The sequence below is a fragment of the Hyperolius riggenbachi genome, chromosome 4 (assembly GCF_040937935.1).
Source record: "Hyperolius riggenbachi isolate aHypRig1 chromosome 4, aHypRig1.pri, whole genome shotgun sequence".
Lineage (NCBI taxonomy): Eukaryota > Metazoa > Chordata > Amphibia > Anura > Hyperoliidae > Hyperolius > Hyperolius riggenbachi.
The window spans coordinates 314,611,996-314,637,225 of record NC_090649.1 but is presented as its reverse complement, the minus strand read 5'-3'; positions in this window follow the sequence as shown (position 1 = coordinate 314,637,225).

Sequence of the window (25,230 nt, the reverse complement as noted above, 5' to 3'; positions counted from 1 at the left end):
AAAACATTTCTTTGTTACAGCTGATACAAATCCTGCAATACATCTGCAGTGTGCCTACTTCCTGCTTTCATGGAAACAGCTGTATAAAACACTGCAATAACTTCAACTCCTAAAGTTCGCTGTCTGGGAGTAAATCTGGACTCTGAGCTCTCATTTACACCACATATCAACACATTACATTGGGATGCAAAAGTTTGGGCAACCTTGTTAATCGTCGTGATTTTTACATTGATATTTGAGAAGTGAAATTAAGTTTATTGGATCTACAGAAAGCGTGCAATAATTGTTTAAATAAAATTAGGTAGGTGCATAAATTTGGGCACTGTTGTCATTTTATTGATTCCAAAATCTTTAGAACTAACTATTGGAACTCAAATTGGCTTGGTAAGCTCAGTGACCCCTGAACTACATGCACAGGTTAATCTAATTATGAGAAAAAGTATTTAAGGGGGTCAATTGTAAGTTTCCCTCCTCTTTTAATTTTCTCTGAAGAGTAGCAACATGGAGGTCTCAAAACGACTCTCAAATGACCTGAAGACAAAGATTGTTCACCATCATGGTTAAAGAGATTAATTGGTTGTGTACTATGAATACTATGTACTATGAATAATTACTAGAAGATTAGCAGCAAAGAAAATATTCTCATATTTTTATTTTCAGGTATATAGTGTTTTTTCTAACATTGCATCACTCTACAACATGTGCAGATTACACAACACTCAGCATTCAAAAAGAATCTTTCAGAGCAGTCTGTGAAGTAATTAACTCTCCTCTAGCAGAGGAAAAGTAAACAGTTCAATTACAGTTGAGATAATAAAAGTCAGATAACAGCCCTCTCCACGACCAAGTTAGTCGGAGAGCTTAATAGCTTTTTTGCATAGAGATAACTACTGGAGTTTCTCAACTCTTCCTGTATTGGAAACAATTAGACTGATGTATCTGATCTTAATGTTTTTTTTCTTAGCTGTACTACACATACAAATCATAATATCATCATTTTTTTTTCGCTTCAGTGTCTCTTTAAGGGCAAGGATGCAGAAAGCTGTCTCAGAGATTTCAGCTGTCTATTTCCACAGTTAGGAATGTATTGAGGAAATGGAAGACCATAGGCTCAGTTCAAGTTAAGGCTTGAAGTGGCAGACCAAGAAAAATCTCGGATAGACAGACGCAACTAACGGTGAGAACAGTCAGAGTCAACTCACAGACCAGCACCAAAGACCTACAACATCATCTTGCTGAAGATAAAGTCACTTTGCATCGTTCAACCATTCGGCGCACTTTACACAAGGAGATGCTGTATGCGAAAGTGATGCAGAGGAGGCTCACAGCAAAAACAGAGCCGCTTGAAGTATGCTAAAGCACATTTGGACAAACCAGCTTTATTTTGAAATAAGGTACTGTGGACTGATGAGTTATTTGGGCATAACAAGGGGCGTTATGCATGGAGGAAAAAGAACACAGCATTCCAAGAAAAACACCTGATACCTACAGTAAAATATGGTGGTGGTTTCATCATGCTGTAGAGCTGTATGGCCAGTGCAGAGACTGTGAATCTTGTCAAAGTTGAGGGACGTATGATTTTCACTCAGTATCAGCAGATTCTGGAATCGGTGACAAAGCTCAAGCTGCGCTAGGGCTGGATGTTTCAACAAGACAATGACCCTAAACACTGCTCAAAATCCACTAAGCCATTCATGCAGAGGAACAAGTACTATGTTCTGGAATAGCCATCTTAGTCCCCAGACCTGAATATAATTGAAAATCTGTGATTTGAGTAAAAGAGAGCTGTCCATGCTCGGAAGCCATCAAACCTGAATGAACTAGAGATGTTTTGTAAAGAGGAATGGTCCCAAATACCTTCAACCAGAATCCATTGACTCTCATTGGTACCTACAGGAAGCGTTTAAAGTCTGTAATTTCTGCAAAAGGAGGATATACTAAATATTGATTTCATTTATTTTTTGTGGTGTCCAAATTCATGCACCTGACTAATTTTGTTTAAACAATGATTGCACACTTTCTGTAAATCCAATAAACTTCATTTCACTTCTCAAATATCACTCTGTGTGTCTCCTATGTGATATATTTAACTTAACATTTTTTTATTGAGGAAATGGAAGACCACAGGCTCAACGATTTGTACAGAAAAATCACGACAATTAACAAGGTTGCCCAAACTTTCGCATCCCACTGTAACTACCTCCTGCTATTTCCATCTCAAAAACATTTCCAGAATGTGTCCCTTCCTTTCACAGTAGGCAACCAAAATGCTTGTACATGCTCTAATCCTATCACCTCTTTGCTACTGTAACACCCTACTCTGTGGTTTACCAAAAAGCAGACTGGCACCTTTCCAATGCCTAATAAACTCTGCTGCCCATCTCATCCACCTCTCCTCCGAGGCAGCCCCTCTCTGACACTCTCTCCATTGGTTGCCAAATACCCAAAGGATCTAGTTTAAACTTTTCATGCTAGCATACAAAGCTCTACACAAGCTGTCAGCTCTATATATTTCCTCATTCATCTCCAGATTCCTCCCTGTCGGAACCTCCAATCCTCCCAGGAGACCCTTTTTTTCCTCTAGCTTGGTCACCTACTCTCACATCCAGGACTTCTCGCAGGCAGTCCCTCTTCTTTGACAGTCCCTCTTCTATCTCACAGCCTGTCCATCATGCTGTGATCCTGGAAACCTTCATACGTACTCTGAAAACACATTTATTCAGACAAGCATATAATTTGCTATAGGTAGCATTGGAAGTTCATTGCCCCATCCCCTGTGTTTCCTTCCCTATTGTTTTCACCCCACTACCATTCTAGATTGTCAGCTCGCAAGGTCCTTCTCCAATTATTTCTTATTTTGCTGCAATTTACGTTATGAACGTGTACCAAGCTTAGTGGTATCTCAATCCACACATTAACTATGTATGTAATTGTACTTGTACTACTGGATGTCATGACAGTACAGAGTCGTGCACTTCTCATGCATATATGTTCCCCAATATTACTTTGTACTATGTACAGCTCTACAAAGATGTTGGCGCTGTATAAGTAAAAAATAATCAGACAACAAATTAACATCCTGTGTTTACCAATTAGCTCTCTGCCGTGGCAGGCAGCTGACACAGCTGAGGGACCAAATTACAACTTGCGCTTAGTCACAGATGAAGGGGACAGGCTAAACTCTCTTAATACATACTGGGTGCATTTCTATATTTTCTTCCTTCTGTCTAGTGTTGGGCGAACAGTGTTCGCCACTGTTCGGGTTCTGCAGAACATCACCCTGTTCGGGTGATGTCCGAGTTTGACCGAACACCTGATGGTGTTCGGCCAAACCATTCGGCCATATGGCCGAACTAAGAGCGCATGGCCGAATGTTCGGCTAGCGCTGTGATTGGCCGAACGGGTCACGTGGTTCGCACCCGAACGCGCTCTGATTGGCCGAACGGGTCATGTGGTTCGGGTAAATAAATCAGTGCTGGTCGTAATGGAAAAATCTACGCTTACGGATCATTACGCGTAATTTTACGCTATTACGCATTACGCAATTACGGTTACGGCGTAGGAAATTATCTACGGTACATCACTGTAATTACGCGTAAACTTACGCAGTTACGCGTAAGGATACCGTAATGTAGGCGCTTACACTACGATGTTACACATAGTGCCGTAATACCCATTAATGCGTATTTTTTGACGCATGCGGACGATATGTACGCAATAGCCGTCAATGTGACAGTTATTGCGTACATATCATTCGTATGCGTCAAAACGTACGCTTATACTGAAGGGCGGGAGAAGATACTATTGGTTGCTTAGGATGTTGACTGATTGGCTACTCTTAGAAAAGGGGAGTTTTTACGTTAGTAATTACGCGTAAAATTACGCGTAAGTGTTCGTAAAATTACGCATGCCTAGCAATTACGGTAGACAGTGTAATTACGATACCACTTTACTACTTACGCGTAAATAATTACACGTAAGACCGTAAGTTACGTGTAACGCTTACGCGTAAATTTACATTGAATTACGATGCGTAATTACGCTCATGCGTAATTTCGGCCCAGCACTGAAATAAATACCCGATCCACGTCATTTCTCCTCCATTTGTCTGTGGGTTTAGCTTTGGGTAGGCAGGCAGGGTAGTTCTCTCTCCAGCCAGGCTAGCCAGGGTCCCCCCAGTCATTGTGTCGCTGCTGGGAACAGTAGTACACCGCTCACCCACACTATATAGCATTGTGTTTACTGCCACTCTGTGTACACCGCTCACCCACCACTGTATAGCATTGTGTTTACTGCCACTCTGTGTCTCTGCTGGGAACAGTAGTACACCGCTCACCCGCCACTGTATAGCATTGTGCTCTGTGTCGCTGCTGGGAATAGTAGTACACCGCTCACCCACCACTGTATAGCATTGTGCTCTGTGTCGCTGCTGGGAATAGTAGTATACCGCTTACCCACCACTGTATAGCATTGTGCTCTGTGTCGCTGTTCGGGGCGGAAACTGTTTTAGCTGTAATTGGCAAAGTGCAACAGGGCTTTTACATTTTGAAAAATGTAAGGAGTGTGGAACGTCCACAGAAGCTGCTGGTTTATTTTTACAGATGCACAGTAGAAAGTGTCTTGACCAACTGCATGGCAGCCTGGTACAACAGCTGTACCAAGGCTGGTAGAGAAGCCCTGCAGTGAGTTGTAAAAACAGCTGAGGTCTTTATCAGCACTGAACTACCATCACTTGAACTCTTGTATAAGACTGACTGTATGAGAAGGGCCAACAACATTATCAAGGACAACACTCACCCTAGAAACACAATTTTTGAGCTCCTTCCATCAGGTACAAGGGGGAAAGAGGCATCCAAGTAGTAGTAAAACACTGTTAATAACCGATAAAATTGGTAAGATTGAGATGGCTTACCTCAGGGATGACACATTCATATTTACCCACCCTCAGGGCTGGATTTGTTTTCTTTACCGCCCAAGGCCAATTTCCTCAAACCCCTCCCCCCTACCCTCCAGTATAGGAAGCTAGATGACCCCTCCCTTCTTCCCTCTAGTATAGGTAGCCTGAGGACCCCCCTCCGGTACAGGTAGTCAGATGACCCCCCCCCTTTCCCTCTAGTATAGGTAGCCTGATGACTCCCTTAATCCCTCCCTTTCCCATTTGCCCCTTTTCAGTACAGCTCGCCTCCACACTGCAGCAGCAATCAATGTCAGTCACTTTTCTGCTCGTCTCCAGTGCAGAACTTTCCTCTTCCCTTCCCTCTCCAATGCGGCCCAAGTCTGTAGCCGCCCTCCAAAATGCCAACGTGCACAGAGAGCAAGGTGGCTGCTGCACAGGTGGCTGGCAGCAGGGAGATTCGGTGCTCGCTTGATCTCCCTGCATTGCAGCATTTGCAAGCTTACAAATACTGCACCAGTTCAGTCTGCTACTTTGGTGCCCTTGCTCTTGTGGTGCCCTAGGCCGTGGCCTAGGCCTAAATCCGTAACAGGCGGGGTGTTCTTCGTGGATCGGGGTTAGGTGTTTTATCCCCATAACCATCTGGAATCTCTTATTAAGAGCGCAACCGCATCCAGTGGAGCTGGACACCCGAAAGGAGTCAGGTTTGTTGAGATCCACCAATATATATTTTACTCAACACTGTGATTTACTGCACCATTGGGGCTCTCGTTGTCTCTGTGCTTTTTCCTCTAAAGGTGGGTACACACGTCAGATAAAAGTCTTTGGAAAATGAAAGCTCACAGACCAATTTTACCCCCTTTCATGTAGTATGAGAGCCATACTCTACACAGTCTATTCTATGGAGCTGAACTCCCCATCAGATAAAAATCTTTGCAAGATGCTGCACACAAAGATGCTGTACACATGCAACAGATCAGTATCTGCAAAAGATCTGTTCCTGCAAAAGATCCATTCCTGCAAAATGCATTCATAGTCTGACATCTGCAGATCCTCATACACACCTTGTTTAACCACTTCCCGACCACCTAACGCACAGAGGCGGCCGGGAAGTGGAGCCCTTAAGGACCGGCTCACCCACAGAGGCGGCGGTCCATTTAAGGGCATGGGTGGAGCGATCGCGTCATCCGTGACGCGATCCTCCGCCGGCGCCTGTCACCGCTCGCTCGCCGCAACATCCCGCCGGCTATACGGAAGCGCCGGCGGGATGTTAACCCCGCGATCGCCGCATACAAAGTGTATAATACACTTTGTAATGTTTACAAAGTGTATTATACAGGCTGCCTCCTGCCCTGGTGATCCCAGTGTCCGAGGGACCACCAGGGCAGGCTGCTGCCACCCTAGTCTGCACCCAAGCACACTGATTTCTCCCCCCCCTGCCCCAGATCGCCCACAGCACCCATCAGACCCCCCCCTGCCCACCCCCCAGACCCCTGTTTGCACCCAATCACCCCCCTAATCACCCATCAATCACTCCCTGTCACTATCTGTCAACGCTATTTTTTTTTATCCCCCCCCCCTGCTCCCTGCCCCCTCCTGATCACCCCCCCACCCCTCAGATTCTCCCCAGACCCCCCCCCCAGACCACCCCCCCCTGTTTACTGTATGCATCTATCCCAAACACTGGTCCACATGACAGCCCAGGGGCCCCAGGTCTCTCTCACTCACTGGGGCCCCCAAACCACCATGCGACACCTAGAGGGAAGTGCGGGCAAGCTCTGGACCTCTCACCTCCAGGGAACTCACCCCACCACCTCTAAACTGAATATCACAAACACTGGTCCACATGACAGCCCAGGGGCCCCAGGTCTCTCTCACTCACTGGGGCCCCCAAACCACCATGCGACACCTAGAGGGAAGTGCGGGCAAGCTCTGGACCTCTCACCTCCAGGGAACTCACCCCACCACCTCTAAACTGAATATCACAAACACTGGTCCACATGACAGCCCAGGGGCCCCAGGTCTCTCTCACTCACTGGGGCCCCCAAACCACCATGCGACACCTAGAGGGAAGTGCGGGCAAGCTCTGGACCTCTCACCTCCAGGGAACTCACCCCACCACCTCTAAACTGAATATCACAAACACTGGTCCACATGACAGCCCAGGGGCCCCAGGTCTCTCTCACTCACTGGGGCCCCCAAACCACCATGCGACACCTAGAGGGAAGTGCGGGCAAGCTCTGGACCTCTCACCTCCAGGGAACTCACCCCACCACCTCTAAACTGAATGCAAACACTGGTCCACATGACAGCCCAGGGGCCCCAGGTCTCTCTCACTCACTGGGGCCCCCAAACCACCATGCGACACCTAGAGGGAAGTGCGGGCAAGCTCTGGACCTCTCACCTCCAGGGAACTCACCCCACCACCTCTAAACTGAATACAAACACTGGTCCACATGACAGCCCAGGGGCCCCAGGTCTCTCTCACTCACTGGGGCCCCCAAACCACCATGCGACACCTAGAGGGAAGTGCGGGCAAGCTCTGGACCTCTCACCTCCAGGGAACTCACCCCACCACCTCTAAACTGAATCAAACACTGGTCCACATGACAGCCCAGGGGCCCCAGGTCTCTCTCACTCACTGGGGCCCCCAAACCACCATGCGACACCTAGAGGGAAGTGCGGGCAAGCTCTGGACCTCTCACCTCCAGGGAACTCACCCCACCACCTCTAGAGGTGGTGGGGTGAGTTCCCTGGAGGTGAGAGGTCCAGAGCTTGCCCGCACTTCCCTCTAGGTGTCGCATGGTGGTTTGGGGGCCCCAGTGAGTGAGAGAGACCTGGGGCCCCTGGGCTGTCATGTGGACCAGTGTTTGTGATTTTAAATTTTATTTTTTGCAGCTTCTACGATGCGGTTGACAGGTGAGTGGTTAGGGAGGGGACCGTGTGGGAGATGTGCCTACATGGGGCGTCCCTGTTAAACGACGCAATTCACGATTGCGTCCAACCGAAGCCTCCCACCTGAATGCTAATCTATGTAATTCCTGCTAGGTATGGTACAGCAGGCAAAGGGTGTATGACAGTGCACCTGATTGGCTGACAAGCGTCTGCTGGCCAGATAGAGGTAGGATATTGCTCTGACTGGAAGTTAGCAATTGTGTTTGTTGCAGTTGGCATTCAGTTTAGAGGTGGTGGGGTGAGTTCCCTGGAGGTGAGAGGTCCAGAGCTTGCCCGCACTTCCCTCTAGGTGTCGCATGGTGGTTTGGGGGCCCCAGTGAGTGAGAGAGACCTGGGGCCCCTGGGCTGTCATGTGGACCAGTGTTTGTGATTTTAAATTTTATTTTTTGCAGCTTCTACGATGCGGTTGACAGGTGAGTGGTTAGGGAGGGGACCGTGTGGGAGATGTGCCTACACGGGGCGTCCCTGTTAAACGACGCAATTCACGATTGCGTCCAACCGAAGCCTCCCACCTGAATGCTAATCTATGTAATTCCTGCTAGGTATGGTACAGCAGGCAAAGGGTGTATGACAGTGCACCTGATTGGCTGACAAGCATCTGCTGGCCATATAGAGGTAGGATATTGCTCTGACTGGAAGTTAGCAATTGTGTTTGTTGCAGTTGGCATTCAGTTTAGAGGTGGTGGGGTGAGTTCCCTGGAGGTGAGAGGTCCAGAGCTTGCCCGCACTTCCCTCTAGGTGTCGCATGGTGGTTTGGGGGCCCCAGTGAGTGAGAGAGACCTGGGGCCCCTGGGCTGTCATGTGGACCAGTGTTTGTGATTTTAAATTTTATTTTTTGCAGCTTCTACGATGCGGTTGACAGGTGAGTGGTTAGGGAGGGGACCGTGTGGGAGATGTGCCTACACGGGGCGTCCCTGTTAAACGACGCAATTCACGATTGCGTCCAACCGAAGCCTCCCACCTGAATGCTAATCTATGTAATTCCTGCTAGGTATGGTACAGCAGGCAAAGGGTGTATGACAGTGCACCTGATTGGCTGACAAGCGTCTGCTGGCCAGATAGAGGCAGGATATTGCTCTGACTGGAAGTTAGCAATTGTGTTTGTTGCAGTTGGCATTCAGTTTAGAGGTGGTGGGGTGAGTTCCCTGGAGGTGAGAGGTCCAGAGCTTGCCCGCACTTCCCTCTAGGTGCCGCATGGTGGTTTGGGGGCCCCAGTGAGTGAGAGAGACCTGGGGCCCCTGGGCTGTCATGTGGACCAGTGTTTGTGATTTTAAATTTTATTTTTTGCAGCTTCTACGATGCGGTTGACAGGTGAGTGGTTAGGGAGGGGACCGTGTGGGAGATGTGCCTACACGGGGCGTCCCTGTTAAACGACGCAATTCACGATTGCGTCCAACCGAAGCCTCCCACCTGAATGCTAATCTATGTAATTCCTGCTAGGTATGGTACAGCAGGCAAAGGGTGTATGACAGTGCACCTGATTGGCTGACAAGCGTCTGCTGGCCAGATAGAGGTAGGATATTGCTCTGACTGGAAGTTAGCAATTGTGTTTGTTGCAGTTGGCATTCAGTTTAGAGGTGGTGGGGTGAGTTCCCTGGAGGTGAGAGGTCCAGAGCTTGCCCGCACTTCCCTCTAGGTGTCGCATGGTGGTTTGGGGGCCCCAGTGAGTGAGAGAGACCTGGGGCCCCTGGGCTGTCATGTGGACCAGTGTTTGTGATTTTAAATTTTATTTTTTGCAGCTTCTACGATGCGGTTGACAGGTGAGTGGTTAGGGAGGGGACCGTGTGGGAGATGTGCCTACACGGGGCGTCCCTGTTAAACGACGCAATTCACGATTGCGTCCAACCGAAGCCTCCCACCTGAATGCTAATCTATGTAATTCCTGCTAGGTATGGTACAGCAGGCAAAGGGTGTATGACAGTGCACCTGATTGGCTGACAAGCGTCTGCTGGCCAGATAGAGGCAGGATATTGCTCTGACTGGAAGTTAGCAATTGTGTTTGTTGCAGTTGGCATTCAGTTTAGAGGTGGTGGGGTGAGTTCCCTGGAGGTGAGAGGTCCAGAGCTTGCCCGCACTTCCCTCTAGGTGTCGCATGGTGGTTTGGGGGCCCCAGTGAGTGAGAGAGACCTGGGGCCCCTGGGCTGTCATGTGGACCAGTGTTTGTGATTTTAAATTTTATTTTTTGCAGCTTCTACGATGCGGTTGACAGGTGAGTGGTTAGGGAGGGGACCGTGTGGGAGATGTGCCTACACGGGGCGTCCCTGTTAAACGACGCAATTCACGATTGCGTCCAACCGAAGCCTCCCACCTGAATGCTAATCTATGTAATTCCTGCTAGGTATGGTACAGCAGGCAAAGGGTGTATGACAGTGCACCTGATTGGCTGACAAGCGTCTGCTGGCCAGATAGAGGTAGGATATTGCTCTGACTGGAAGTTAGCAATTGTGTTTGTTGCAGTTGGCATTCAGTTTAGAGGTGGTGGGGTGAGTTCCCTGGAGGTGAGAGGTCCAGAGCTTGCCCGCACTTCCCTCTAGGTGTCGCATGGTGGTTTGGGGGCCCCAGTGAGTGAGAGAGACCTGGGGCCCCTGGGCTGTCATGTGGACCAGTGTTTGTGATTTTAAATTTTATTTTTTGCAGCTTCTACGATGCGGTTGACAGGTGAGTGGTTAGGGAGGGGACCGTGTGGGAGATGTGCCTACACGGGGCGTCCCTGTTAAACGACGCAATTCACGATTGCGTCCAACCGAAGCCTCCCACCTGAATGCTAATCTATGTAATTCCTGCTAGGTATGGTACAGCAGGCAAAGGGTGTATGACAGTGCACCTGATTGGCTGACAAGCGTCTGCTGGCCAGATAGAGGTAGGATATTGCTCTGACTGGAAGTTAGCAATTGTGTTTGTTGCAGTTGGCATTCAGTTTAGAGGTGGTGGGGTGAGTTCCCTGGAGGTGAGAGGTCCAGAGCTTGCCCGCACTTCCCTCTAGGTGTCGCATGGTGGTTTGGGGGCCCCAGTGAGTGAGAGAGACCTGGGGCCCCTGGGCTGTCATGTGGACCAGTGTTTGTGTATGCATCTATCCCCCTGATCACCTGTCAATCACCTGTCAATCACCTGTCAATCACCCGTCAATCACCCGTCAATCACCCGTCAATAACCTGCCCCTTGCGGGCAATCTGATCACCCCCCCCACACCAATAGATCGCCCACAGATCCGACATCAGATCACCTCCCAAATCCATTGTTTACATCTATTCTCTCCTCTAAACACCCACTAATTACCCATCAATCACCCATCAATCACCCCCTATCACCACCTGTCACTGTTACCCTAATCTGCCCCTTGCGGGCACCCAATCACCCGCCTACACGCTCAGATTGCCCTCAGACCCCCCCCTTATCAATTCGCCAGTGCATTAATTACATCTGTTCTTCCCTGTAATAACCCACTGATCACCTGTCAATCACCTGCCAATCACCTATCACCCATCAATCACCCCCTGTCACCCCCTGTCACTGCCACCCATCAATCAGCCCCTAACCTGCCCCTTGCGGGCAATCTGATCACCCACCCACACCATTAGATCGCCCGCAAACCCGCCGTCAGATTACCTCCCAAATGTATCGTTTACATCTGTTATCTTCTCTAAACACCCACTAATTACCCATCAATCACCCATCAATCACCCCCTATCACCACCTGTCACTTTTACCTATCAGATCAGACCCTAATCTGCCCCTTGCGGGCACCCAATCACCCGCCCACACGCTCAGATTGCCCTCTGACCCCCCCCCTTATCAATTCGCCAGTGCATTAATTACATCTGTCCTTCCCTGTAATAACCCACTGATCACCTGTCAATCACCTGCCAATCACCTATCACCCATCAATCACCCCCTGTCACTGCCACCCAACAATCAGCCCCTAACCTGCCCCTTGCGGGCAATCTGATCACCCACCCACACCAATAGATCGCCCGCAGATCCGACATCAGATCACCACCCAAGCGCAGTGTTTCCATCTATTCTCTCCTCTAAACACCCACTAATTACCCATCAATCACCCTTCAATCACCCCCTATCACCACCTGTCACTGTTACCCATCAGATCAGACCCTAATCTGCCCCTTGCGGGCACCCAATCGCCCGCCTACACGCTCAGATTGCCCTTAGACCCCCCCCTTATCAATTCGCCAGTGCAATATTTACATCTGTCCTTCCCTGTAATAACCCACTGATCACCTGTCAATCACCTGCCAATCACCTATCACCCATCAATCACCCCCTGTCACTGCCACCCAACAATCAGCCCCTAACCTGCCCCTTGCGGGCAAACTGATCACCCACCCACACCAATAGATCGCCCGCAGATCCGACATCAGATCACCACCCAAGCGCAGTGTTTCCATCTATTCTCTCCTCTAAACACCCACTAATTACCCATCAATCACCCATCAATCACCCCCTATCACCACCTGTCACTGTTACCCATCAGATCAGACCCTAATCTGCCCCTTGCGGGCACCCAATCGCCCGCCTACACGCTCAGATTGCCCTCAGACCCCCCCTTATCAATTCGCCAGTGCAATATTTACATCTGTTCTCCCCTGTAATAACCCACTGATTACCTGTCAATCACCTATCAATCACCCATCAATCACCCCCTGTCACTGCCACCCATCAATCACCCCCTGTCACTGCCACCCATCAATCACCCGCTGTCACTGCCACCCATCAATCAGCCCCTAACCTGCCCCTTGCGGGCAAACTGATCACCCACCCACACCAATAGATCGCCCGCAGATCCGACATCAGATCACCACCCAAGCGCAGTGTTTCCATCTATTCTCTACCCTAAACACCCACTAATTACCCATCAATCACCCCATGTCACTGCTACCTATCAGATTAGACCCCTATCTGCCCCTAGGGCACTCAATCACCCGCCCACACCCTCAGAATGCCCTCAGACCCCAGCCCTGATCACCTCGCCAGTGCATTGCTTGCATCTATTCCCCCCTCTAATCACACCTTGAGACACCCATCAATCACCTCCTGTCACCCCCTAGCACACCTACCCATCAGATCAGGCCCCAATTTGCCCCGTGTGGGCTCCTGATCACTCGGCCAAACCCTCAGACCCCCTTCCGATCACCTCCCCAGTGCATTGATTGCATCTATTTTCCCCTCTAACCACCCCCTGAGACACCCATCAATCACCTCCTGTCACCCCCCCTAGCACTCCTATCCATCAGATCAGGCCCAATACAACCTGTCATCTAAAAGGCCACCCTGCTTATGACCGGTTCCACAAAATTTGCCCCCTCATAGACCACCTGTCATCAAAATTTGCAGATGCTTATACCCCTGAACAGTCATTTTGAGACATTTGGTGTCCAGACTACTCACGGTTTTGGGCCTGTAAAATGCCAGGGCGGTATAGGAACCCCACAAGTGACCCCATTTTAGAAAAAAAAGACACCCCAAGGTATTCTGTTAGGTGTATGACGAGTTCATAGAAGATTTTATTTTTTGTCAAAAGTTAGCGGAAATTAATTTTTATTGGTTTTTTTTCACAAAGTGTAATTTTTCACTAACTTTTGACAAAAAATAAAATCTTCTATGAACTCGTCATACACCTAACAGAATACCTTGGGGTGTCTTCTTTCTAAAATGGGGTCACTTGTGGGGTTCCTATACTGCCCTGGCATTTTAGGGGCCCTAAACCGCGAGGAGTAGTCTAGAAAACAAATGCTTCAAAATGACCTGTGAATAGGACGTTGGGCCCCTTAGCGCACCTAGGCTGCAAAAAAGTGTCACACATGTGGTACCGCCGTACTCAGGAAAAGTAGTATAATGTGTTTTGGGGTGTATTTTTACACATACCCATGCTGGGTGGGAGAAATTTCTATGTAAATGGACAATTGTGTGTAAAAAAATTAAACAATTGTCATTTACAGAGATATTTCTCCCACTTAGCATGGGTATGTGTAAAAATACACCCCAAAACGCATTATACTACTTCTCCTGAGTACAGCGGTACCACATGTGTGGCACTTTTTTACACCCTAAGTACGCTAAGGGGCCCAAAGTCCAATGAGTACCTTTAGGATTTCACAGGTCATTTTGCGACATTTGGTTTCAAGACTACTCCTCACGGTTTAGGGCCCCTAAAATGCCAGGGCAGTATAGGAACCCCACAAATAACCCCATTCTAGAAAGAAGGCACCCAAAGGTATTCCGTACGGAGTATGGTGAGTTCATAGAAGATTTTATTTTTTGTCACAAGTTAGCGGAAAATGACACTTTGTGAAAAAAAACTATTAAAATCAATTTCCGCTAACTTGTGACAAAAAAATAAAAACTTCTATGAACTCACCATACTCCTAACGGAATACCTTGGGGTGTCTTCTTTCTAAAATGGGGTCATTAGTGGGGTTCCTATACTGCCCTGGCATTTTAGGGGCCCTAAACCGTGAGGAGTAGTCTTGAAACAAAAATGACCTGTGAAATCCTAAAGGTACTCATTGGACTTTATGCCCCTTAGTGCAGTTAGGGTGCAAAAAAGTGCCACACATGTGGTATCGCCGTACTCGGGAGAAGTAGTACAATGTGTTTTGGGGTGTATTTTTACACATACCCATGCTGGGTGGGAGAAATACCTCTGTAAATGACAATCTTTTGATTTTTTTACACACAATTGTCCATTTACAGAGGTATTTCTCCCACCCAGCATGGGTATGTGTAAAAATACACCCCAAAACACATTGTACTACTTCTCCCGAGTATGGCGATACCACATGTGTGGCACTTTTTTGCACCCTAACTGCGCTAAAGGGCCCAAAGTCCAATGAGTACCTTTAGGATTTCACAGGTCATTTTGAGAAATTTCGTTTCAAGACTACTCCTCACGGTTTAGGGCCCCTAAAATGCCAGGGCAGTTTAGGAACCCCACAAATGACCCCATTTTAGAAAGAAGACACCCCAAGGTATTCCGTTAGGAGTATGGTGAGTTCATAGAAGATTTTATTTTTTGTCAAAAGTTAGCGGAAATTGATTTTAATTGTGTTTTTTCACAAAGTGTCATTTTCCGCTAACTTGTGACAAAAAATAAAATCTTCTATGAACTCGCCATACTACTAACGGAATACCTTGGGGTGTCTTCTTTCTAAAATGGGGTCATTTGTTGGGTTCCTATACTGCCCTGGCATTTTAGGGGCCCTAAACCGTGAGGAGTAGTCTTGAAACGAAATTTCTCAAAATGACCTGTGAAATCCTAAAGGTACTCATTGGACTTTGGGCCCTTTAGCGCAGTTAGGGTGCAAAAAAGTGCCACACATGTGGTATCGCCGTACTCAGGAGAAGTAGTATAATGTGTTTTGTGGTGTATTTTTACACATACCCATGCTGAGTGGGAGAAATATCTCTGTAAATGGACAATTGTGTGTAAAAAAAATTAACAAATGGTCATTTACAGAGATATTTCTCCCACCCAGCATGGGTATGTGTAAAAATACACCCCAAAACACATTATACTACTTCTCCTGAGTACGGCAATACCACATGTGTGGCACTTTTTTGCAGCCTAACTGCGCTAAGGGGTCCAAAGTCCAATGAGCACCTTTAGGCTTTACAATTTAGCACCCCCCAAAATGTCAGGACAGTAAACATACCCCACAAATGATCCCATTTTGGAAAGTAGACCCTTCAAGGTATTCAGAGAGGGGCATGGTGAGTCCGTGGCAGATTTCATTTTTTTTTGTCGCAAGTTAGAAGAAATGGAAACTTTTTTTTTTTTTTTTCTCACAAAGTGTCATTTTCCGCTTACTTGTGACAAAAAATAATATCTTCTATGAACTCACTATGCCTCTCAGTGAATACTTTGGGATGTCTTCTTTCCAAAATGGAGTCATTTGATGGGTATTTATACTATCCTGGAATTCTAGCCCCTCATGAAACATGACAGGGGGTCAGAAAAGTCAGAGATGCTTGAAAATGGGAAAATTCACTTTTTGCACCATAGTTTGTAAACGCTATAACTTTTACCCAAACCAATAAATATACACTGAATGGGTTTTTTTTTATCAAAAACATGTTTGTCCACATTTTTCGCGCTGCATGTATACAGAAATTTTACTTTATTTGAAAAATGTCAGCACAGAAAGTTAAAAAAATCATTTTTTTGCCAAAATTCATGTCTTTTTTGATGAATATAATAAAAAGTAAAAATCGCAGGAGCAATCAAATAGCCCCAAAAGAAAGCTGTATTAGTGACAAGAAAAGGAGCCAAAATTCATTTAGGTGGTAGGTTGTATGAGCGAGCAATAAACCGTGAAAGCTGCAGTGGTCTGAATGGAAAAAAAGTGGCCGGTCCTTAAAGAGGAACTCCAGTGAAAATAATTTAATATAAAAAGGTGCTTAATTTTTACAATAATTATGTATAAATGATTTAGTCAGAGTTTGCTCATTGTAAAATCTTTCCTCTCCCAGATTCACATTCTGACATGTATTACATGGTGACATTGTTACTGTGGGCAGATTATGTAGCTGTTCTGGCTTGAACAGACAGCTATAAACAGCCATTTCCTGTGTGTGTCATTGTTACATTGTGGCAGTTTGCCCAGAGTACTGTACGGTACCAGAGCCTCTTGTGGGAGGGGTTTCAGCACAAAATCAGTCATACAGCGCCCCCTGATGGTCTGTTTGTGAAAATCATTATATTTTTCATGTAAAAGTGGGTATCAGCTACTGATTGGGATAAAGTTCAATTCTTGGTCGGAGTTTCTCTTTAAGGGGTAGAAAGCCCTAGGTCCTCAAGTGGTTAATGGACATTCATCTGCGGATCAGACATTATCTGCCGATCTGAAGATCCAACCTGGTGGATCTGATCTACAGATAATTGTCTGTTAACCTCCTTGCCGGTTATCCCGAGCTCAGCTCGGGGTAACCTGCGCAGGAGGATTTCTCAGGCCCTGCTTGCCGATGGGGAAGCCCAGCAGGAAATCCCGTTCTGAACGGGATTTCCTGCTTTCAAAGAGCACTGACGGCGATCGACTTAGGTAGGGGGATGCCGCTTGTCAGCAGCTATCATGTAGCGAGCCCTGGGCTCGGCACATGATTTAAAAAAAAATGAAAAAGTGCTGCGCCGCCCCCTTGCCGTCAGAAAGAATTGGAACGGCAAGGGGGTTAAACAAGGTGTGTATGAGATCTGCAGATATCATAGACTATGAATGCAGTTTGCAAGAACGGATCTTTTGCAGGAACAGATCTTTTGCAGATACTGATCTATTGCATGTGTACGGCATCTTTGTGTGCAGCATCTTGCAAAGATTTTTATCTGATGGGGAGTTCAGCTCCATAGAATAGACTGTGCAGAGTATGGCTCTCATACTACATGGAAGGGGGTCAAATTGGTCTGTGATCTTTTATTTTCCAAAGACTTTTATCTGATGTGTGTACCCACCTTAAGGGTGCTTTTTGATCATCCTATACATTTCCCTTCCATGAGGTAGACGTTTTAGGTGAATCTGTATACACACAAACAAACTGAAATACAGCTTTTTCCCATTTCCCATGAACTTGTTAAACTCTGAATCTTCTATGAAATAATAAACACCGTGTACAAATTGTTTAAATATTTGAAATACCTGGCATACTTTTATGTATAATTCCTCTTTTTGTACCTTCGCTGCTATCACTATGTTCTTTATATGCACTGTGAGGCTGTCATGAAAAGTAATTTTGTCGTCTTACACAATTACAATAAAGTGCTTGAATCTTAAAATGGTCATTGTAATGGCCTCCAGAACCCTTACTTTTATATGCCAAATGTGTCAATTTGGCCTTCTGTTTGGGATCATTGTTATGTTGGAAATTCTATGGATGTCATATGCACAGCTTCCAGGATGATGAGTTCAAATTGTCTTACAATATTCTCTGATAACATGCTACACTCATGTTGCCATCAACTACAACCAAATTCCCACAAAACATCAGAGATTCACTTCCATACTTCCCAGGAGTGATGATGTAAAGTTTATCATCAGCTTTTTTCGATGACTCCTCTCTGAACATAACATCTGTGGGTGTGACCAGGGTGCTGCCTTTGATGTAGGGTTTTGAACATTTGGCCAGAGTTTGAATCCTGGTTCAAAGCAATATGTAAAATTATAAGGAATTGTTGGGCAAGGCTCCCTTAAAGCGGACCCAAACCAAACATGTTTTTATTTCAAAATATTTAGTTGCACCACTCTGACATACAAAGATAAATAAACACTCCTTCAAGCCTATGAGCATTTCAATGCATGCTTTACACCCTTCTCTTTTCATAACTAGGGTTACACAGGTGGCAGCCATTAGCAATTCCTCCTTTGCCAGACACCACCTACTCCACCAGTTTGCCGGATTCTATCCCGGCAATATGAAAGGAAGGGAGAGGTTCCTCCAATAATTGTAAAATTGTAACATCCGCAGAAATGGCGGCTGCGGGCGCGCAGGGTGTCTCCGCAGCCGCCTTGTCTTTCTGCTCAGGGACTTCGCCCGTGCCTCTGGCGTCTTGTACGCCGAGGACGGGTTGGATTATTGCACATAGGGTTGCCGTATCGCGCGGGCCTGCGCGGAGACGGGACCTTTATGCGGGGAGGAGGCGCGTCAGCTGACCGGCCGGTCGGCTGACGTCAGAGGAGACTCACGGCACTCCGGATTGGCTGATTGTTGTGGGCGCAGCTGTGAGGTCTCCTCTGCTTCAAAAGCCTTCAGGGTTCACTCACAACTTGTCTGCTGTTGCGAATACTTATGTGCTAGCGCTCAGACCTTAGATAGTATCCGGTGTGCTTTGATCTGGAAGGAAACCAGGGATTTCACACAAGACTAGGATTATTGTGTTACTGTATATTGATATTCTGTGTATGACTCTTGCTACCCTCTGACTCTGCTCTTGCTTAACGTTTCTGTACTTCTGCCCATCTGACTCTGTTGCTGAACCTTGCCTGATATCTTACTACTCTCTTGCCTGCCGATACTGTACTGTACCTGCCCGCCAGTTACTGATCCTAGCCTGTCTGACCTTTCTACTCACCAGTGAGCCCTTGTCACTGGTGAGGTGCTCTTCTAATAGTACCCACCAGCTCCTCTGGTGAGGTCTAGATAAACTATTCTGTTCCTGTTGCACCAAGCACTCCATACTTTGTAATCTGCCAGCTATACGTGTATTATTGGTGATTCTGCAGATCACACATAATCAGACGTCTGTGTTGCTACACCAATTGTTACAAAAATATTTTATATTTGTCATCATGCAACTGAAAGTAATGTTTACATGCCTGTGAGTAATGTTTACAAACAACATGGCTGCTGTCATTGTATCATATTCTATTAAAGCTGTTTGCAGCTAGATTTGCTGTGTAAACTATCTAAACTTTAGATAAGATATATAGACAAGTTATTTGTTATAGTTAGTTTTTCATCTCGGATCCGCTTTAAGTAGCTGCAACTCTGAAGTGCTTTGAATGCACCAGAAGAAAAAGTGTCATATAAATGTTATGCATCTTGTCATTGCCCCAAATTATTTTTTTTCCAGAAATGTGGATGCTTGTCTAGGCGCTGTTTCGCATATTTTAAGATGGGTATTTTGGGGCATTGACACAGTAATGGCATTCTTCTGGCAGCTTGACTATGCAGCTCATTTCCCATTACATGCCTCCTTATCTCAATTTCCCTAACTCTCTTGGGTATGAAGTTCACTAGAGCTTAACAGGTTGCCACTGGAATCTTCTTCCACTCCTCCATGGTGAATGTTAGAGACCTTGCATTCCTTCACCTTCCATTTGAGGAAGCCCTTCAGATATTGAAAAGGATTAAGGTCTGGAGACATGCTTGGCCATTTTTCAGCACCTTTACCCTCATTTTCTTTAGCAAGGCAGTTGTAATATTGGAAGTGTGATTGGGGTGGTTATGTTAGAATACCTGTTGGAAAAATATCTGAACTATCAGGTGTCACTGCTACTGATCGAGTGCAGTGATTAACCCAATGATGGTGCTGTGGTCCCATCGATGAGACCATCTGCACCAGTTAGCAAAAGGAGCAGCTGGAGGCTGTGATTGGCTGGTCTGGTACCAGCAGACCTGATTGGTTGTGGCAGGTGCCACCGGTCGAATAAGGACAGGGATTTGGGGATGCATGGATGAGGAGGGTAGTGTGTGCGCTAGGGAGGTGAGGAGGAGAGCAGAGAGGAGGCACCATGTGGCCCAAACTGTTTGTTCAAACGCTTTCTCCTAGATTTTGCCACCTAAATCACCTGATTCAAGTGCTTTTTATTGTAGGTACAGCCCTGGGCAAGAAACACTTGTCTTTGTATTCCTCACCTGTTTCCCACCACACAAACTTGACATGACCTGAACCAAATCCATTTATGTTGGTCTTATCAAAAAAGAGGACAAGGTTTCAATAAGCAATGCCCTTAGTCTGCTTGTCTTCAGCTTCTCTGGTTGTGGATTTTATTGTGCATCATCTGTAGAAGAGCCTTCCTTCATGGATGGCAGTCATACAAACCAGTTTGAAATGTGTGGCAAATGGTCTGAGCACTGATGCAGTGACCCTACTAATCCTTCAACCTCTACAGCAATGCTGCCAGCACTCAGTCATACGTCTAGTGGAACCTGTCCTGTAAAACTGCTGTATTGTCTTGGTCACCATGCTGTAGCTCAGTTTCTGTGTTTTGTCAATCTTCTTACTGCCTAGACCATCTTTATGTACAGCAACATTTTTTTTAACGATCCATAGAGAATTAACTGCCACAAGGTGCTATGTTGAACTTCCAGTGACCAGTATGAGAGATTGTAAGAGCATTAACACCGAATTTAACACACCTTCTCCCCAACAAATGTACACTGTTATACAAGCTGTACACTGACTACATTGTAGTCATAGTGTAATGATATACTGTGTGTGTGTGTGTGTGTATATGTATATGTATATATATATATATATATATATATATATATATATATATATATATATATAAGTTTGGGCAACCTTGTTAATCCTCATGATTTTCCTGTATAAATCGTTGGTTGTTATGATAAAAAATGTCAGTTAAATATGTCATATATGAGACGCACACAGTGATATTTGAGAAGTGAAATTAAGTTTATTGGATTTACAGAAAGTGTGCAATAATTGTTTAAACAAAATTAGGCAGGTGCATATATTTGGACACATAAATGAAATTAATATTTAGTAGATCTTCCTTTCGCAGAAATTACAGCCTCTAAACGCTTCCTGTAGGTTCCAATGAGAGTCTGGATTCTGGTTGAAGATATTTTGGACCATTCTTCTTTACAAAACATCTCTAGTTCATTCAGGTTTGATGGCTTCCGAGTTTGGACAGTTCTCTTTAACTCACACCCCAGATTTCCAATTATATTCAGGTCTGCGCACTGAGATGGCAATTCCAGAGTGTTGTACTTGTTCCTCTGCATTTATGCCTGAGTGGATTTTGAGCAGTGTTTAGGGTCGTTGTCTTGTTGAAAGATCCATCCCCGGTGCAGCTTCAGCTTTGTCACTGATTCCTGGAAATTGGTCTCCAGAATCTGCTGATACTGAGTGGAATCATGCTTCCCTTAACTAAGACAAGATTCCCAGTCCCTACACTGACCACACAGCCCCACAGCATGATGGAACCACCACCATATTTTACTGTAGGTAGCAGGTGTTTTTCTTGAATGCTGTGTTCTTTTTCCTCCATGCATAATGCCCCTTGTTAAGCCCAAATAACTCAATTTTAGTTTCATCAGTCCACAGCACTTTATTCCATAATGAAGCTGGCTTGTCCAACTGTGCTTTAGCATACCCCAAGCGGCTCTGTTTGTGCTGTGGGCGGAGAAAAGGCTTCCTCTGCATCACTATCGCATACAGCATCTCCTTGTGTAAAGTGCGCCCAATGGTTGAATGATGCACAGTTACTCCATCTGCAGCAAGATGATGATGTAGGTCTTTGGTGCTGGTCTGTGAGTTAACTCTCACTGTTCTCACCATTCATCGCTTCTGTCCATCTGATTTTTCTTGGTCTGCCACTTTGAGCCTTAACTTGAACTGAGCCTGTGTTCCATTTCCTCAATATGTTCCTAACTGTGGGAACAGACAGCTGAAATCTCTGAGACAGCTTTCTGTATCCTTCCCCTAAACCATGATGGTGAACAGTCTTTGTCTTGGGGTCATTTGAGAGTTGTTTTGAGACCTCCATGGTACTACTCTTCAGAGAAAATTAAAAGAGGGAAACTTACAATTTACCCCCTTAAATACTCTTTCTCATAAGTGGATTCACCTGTGTATGTAGATCAGAGGTCACTGAGCGTACCAAGCCAATTTGAGTTTCAATAATTAGTTCTAAAGGTTTTGGAATCATTAAAATAACAGTGCCCCAATGTATGCACCTGCATAATTTTATTTAAACAATCATTGCGCACTTTCTGTACATCCAATAAACTTAATTTCACTTCTCAAATATAATTGTGTGTCTCCTATATGATATAGTTAACTGACATTTTTTATTGCAACAACCAATGATTTATACAGGAAAATTATGAAGATTAACAACCTTGCCCAAACTTTCGCATCCTACTGTGTGCGTGTGTATGTATGTATATGTATATATATATATATATATACATACGCACGCACGTACGTACATACATACATACATACATACATACATATGTGTATGTGTATGTATATGTATATATGTATATATATACATATATATATATATATATATATATATATATATATACCAGATCTATGCTCATGCATTATGCACATACCTCTGTGCGTTGTCCTTTTCTCTTGTCATTCCCCCAGTCTCCATAATCACTCTTTGAGAAAGTTGACTTTCAGCTGAAGTCAAATTTTCAGACAGGAAGAAGTAATCTTGCAGCAGTGTTCTTCCTCACATCTGAAAGGGTGTGTAGGTATATATGTATATATGCATATATGTATGTATGTATATATATGTATGTATATATATGTATATATATATATATATATATATATATATATATATATATATATATATATATATATATTAGTATATAGTATATAGATCAATTTCATATACGTGTATCTAATCAGTGTGATATTAAAGTGTCTTTAGAACAGCAAGCCACACATCTGTGCAGGAAAAGCTGGCTGTATGAAACCCAGAATAGTCAAATTCTTCTTTCTGGGCAAATCCCCTAAGTGTCCCTGGGTGGGCACCTGTATGGTCATAAATAACATATTTTTTCCCGTGATCATTGAACTGTGTTATTTCTTGTAAATCACATGACTTTCTGTAATTATGGTGATATACTGCGCATGAACAAACCCTGTATTCTGTAGCTTATAAGGAAAGTATTGAAGTCATAAACCAGCATAATGTGTGCTCACATCTCGTGTGTTTGTGTATCCTGTTAACCCTTTTATGTCCTGGCGCCAGGAAACTAAGTAGTCTGAAACATCTGAAATCTGACTAGGCCATGGGTTGACTTAAATAGTAACCACTCCTTTCAGCTGGGGGCGTCGTCCGAGATTGCTTGAACACTTCACTTCAGTTCACGTAAGTAATAATTATGTCTTTGTTTTGAGGACTTTTTTTACTTATGTGAATTGTCGTGGGTGTCAAGCCAGGTAACTCAGGTTTGAGTAGTATTCAGACTTGGGGTCTAAATTGTTGATAGTATAGTTTTAAATATATAGACCTTAATTTGAAAAAAAAAAAAGACAGGGAATAGGTTTGACTTTTGATAAGTCTAAATTTTAAAGTTTTCAGACTTTTTAGGTAAAAGTTTGAACAATTTGGTTGGAACTGGTTGTCAGATTTTTGGGAAATCTGACAAAGTATGTGTCTGAGTCTGATCAACTCAGTAATACTTTCTTCAGGGAAGAAAGAATTTCTATAAGATATAGAAATAATTCCTTTTGGTAAGGGATATAGGGAATAGAAGTAATAAGGGTTTTGATAGGCGCCATAGTACATATTGGTTATGTAACTTTAAATGGGTCTGTGATTTCTATTATGTGTTTTGTGGTGTGAAATTTGTCATATATATTTGTGTTTTTCTGTCTGGTTGTTTTTCTGTAATAATAAATTTGAGGAATTATAAAGAATAGATTGAGTTTATCCCTAAACTTGGATAGTATACATTTCTTTTCTATAAATACGGCAATTTTAATAAATGGCCAAGAAATTATATTACCACATTGAACTTAGTCCAATGGGTAAGACTATTGTTAAAATAATTCCTGTTCCTACGCCTATGATTTTTGAGTCGTGTAGATTTTGTTACAAGAGTATCTGGAAAGGAATATTTTGTTCATCCTTGGTTAGAAAATATAGTAAATTGGACAAAGGAAATGAATTTTAGTCCACAATTTCCTTCAATTGGGAGTAATAGTCTAATCCATATGGAATTGATTAAAAACTTATGTGTAAAGGGCACAAAAGATTTGTCACATGATACTAATTGGGACAATGAGTATATGTACGTGGGGGGAAGAATTGCTTAAAATTTGCTCCTCATTATTATTACAGAATATTATAATAAGATCCTATATAATATATGTATATGTGTTATGCATATTCAAGTTAAGGTTGTTTGTATATTAATCTTGACTAACAATGTGTGTTTTATGTATGTTCTCTGTGTATAGGTTGCACCGGCGATGATAAATTGTTATATAAGTTGTTATAGATCCTTACTGTATTTCTGAGAGATGATTAGTAAAATTAATATTAAAGACACTTGGAATTCAGATAAGAACGGTCACTTGCCAAAATCGCCAGTATAAGTTCTATGTACGTACAAAACTGGGTTTTCAGATGCCACTTTGAAATATCTGATTTTACTGGAATTTTTGTGCAGATGAATCGTCAGAAAAAATTATCTGAATAAATTATGTCTGTGTCATCTTGTATAGGCCTGTTTGTAAGGGAAAATCTCAGAAATAGAGTAATGTAAATAATTATTGCAAACTTAGGTAAGGTTCATAAGGATATAGAATAACGTGTTAGAAGTATAAAGGAATTTTATGAGTTTTATTATTAGATTATTTGGAACAGTGAATAATTTATATATTCCTTTTGGGAAATGTTTTAAGATGTAAGTTAATTGTCATGTTTGTCTAAACAACATCTTAGGTTTTTCTCTTAGTTAGATGTTAGTAAATAATGACATAATGGGTTTGTCCCTATTTTTTCAAAAAATCATACTATTGTTGAATATACCTGCTTCTGTGTTCACTACACATGTAGAAGTTTTAAATAAGTCCAAGGTTTAGTGTATAGAAAGTTTTTCCTTAAAGGGGAACTGAAGTAAGAGGTATACGGAGACTGTCATATTTATTTCCTTTT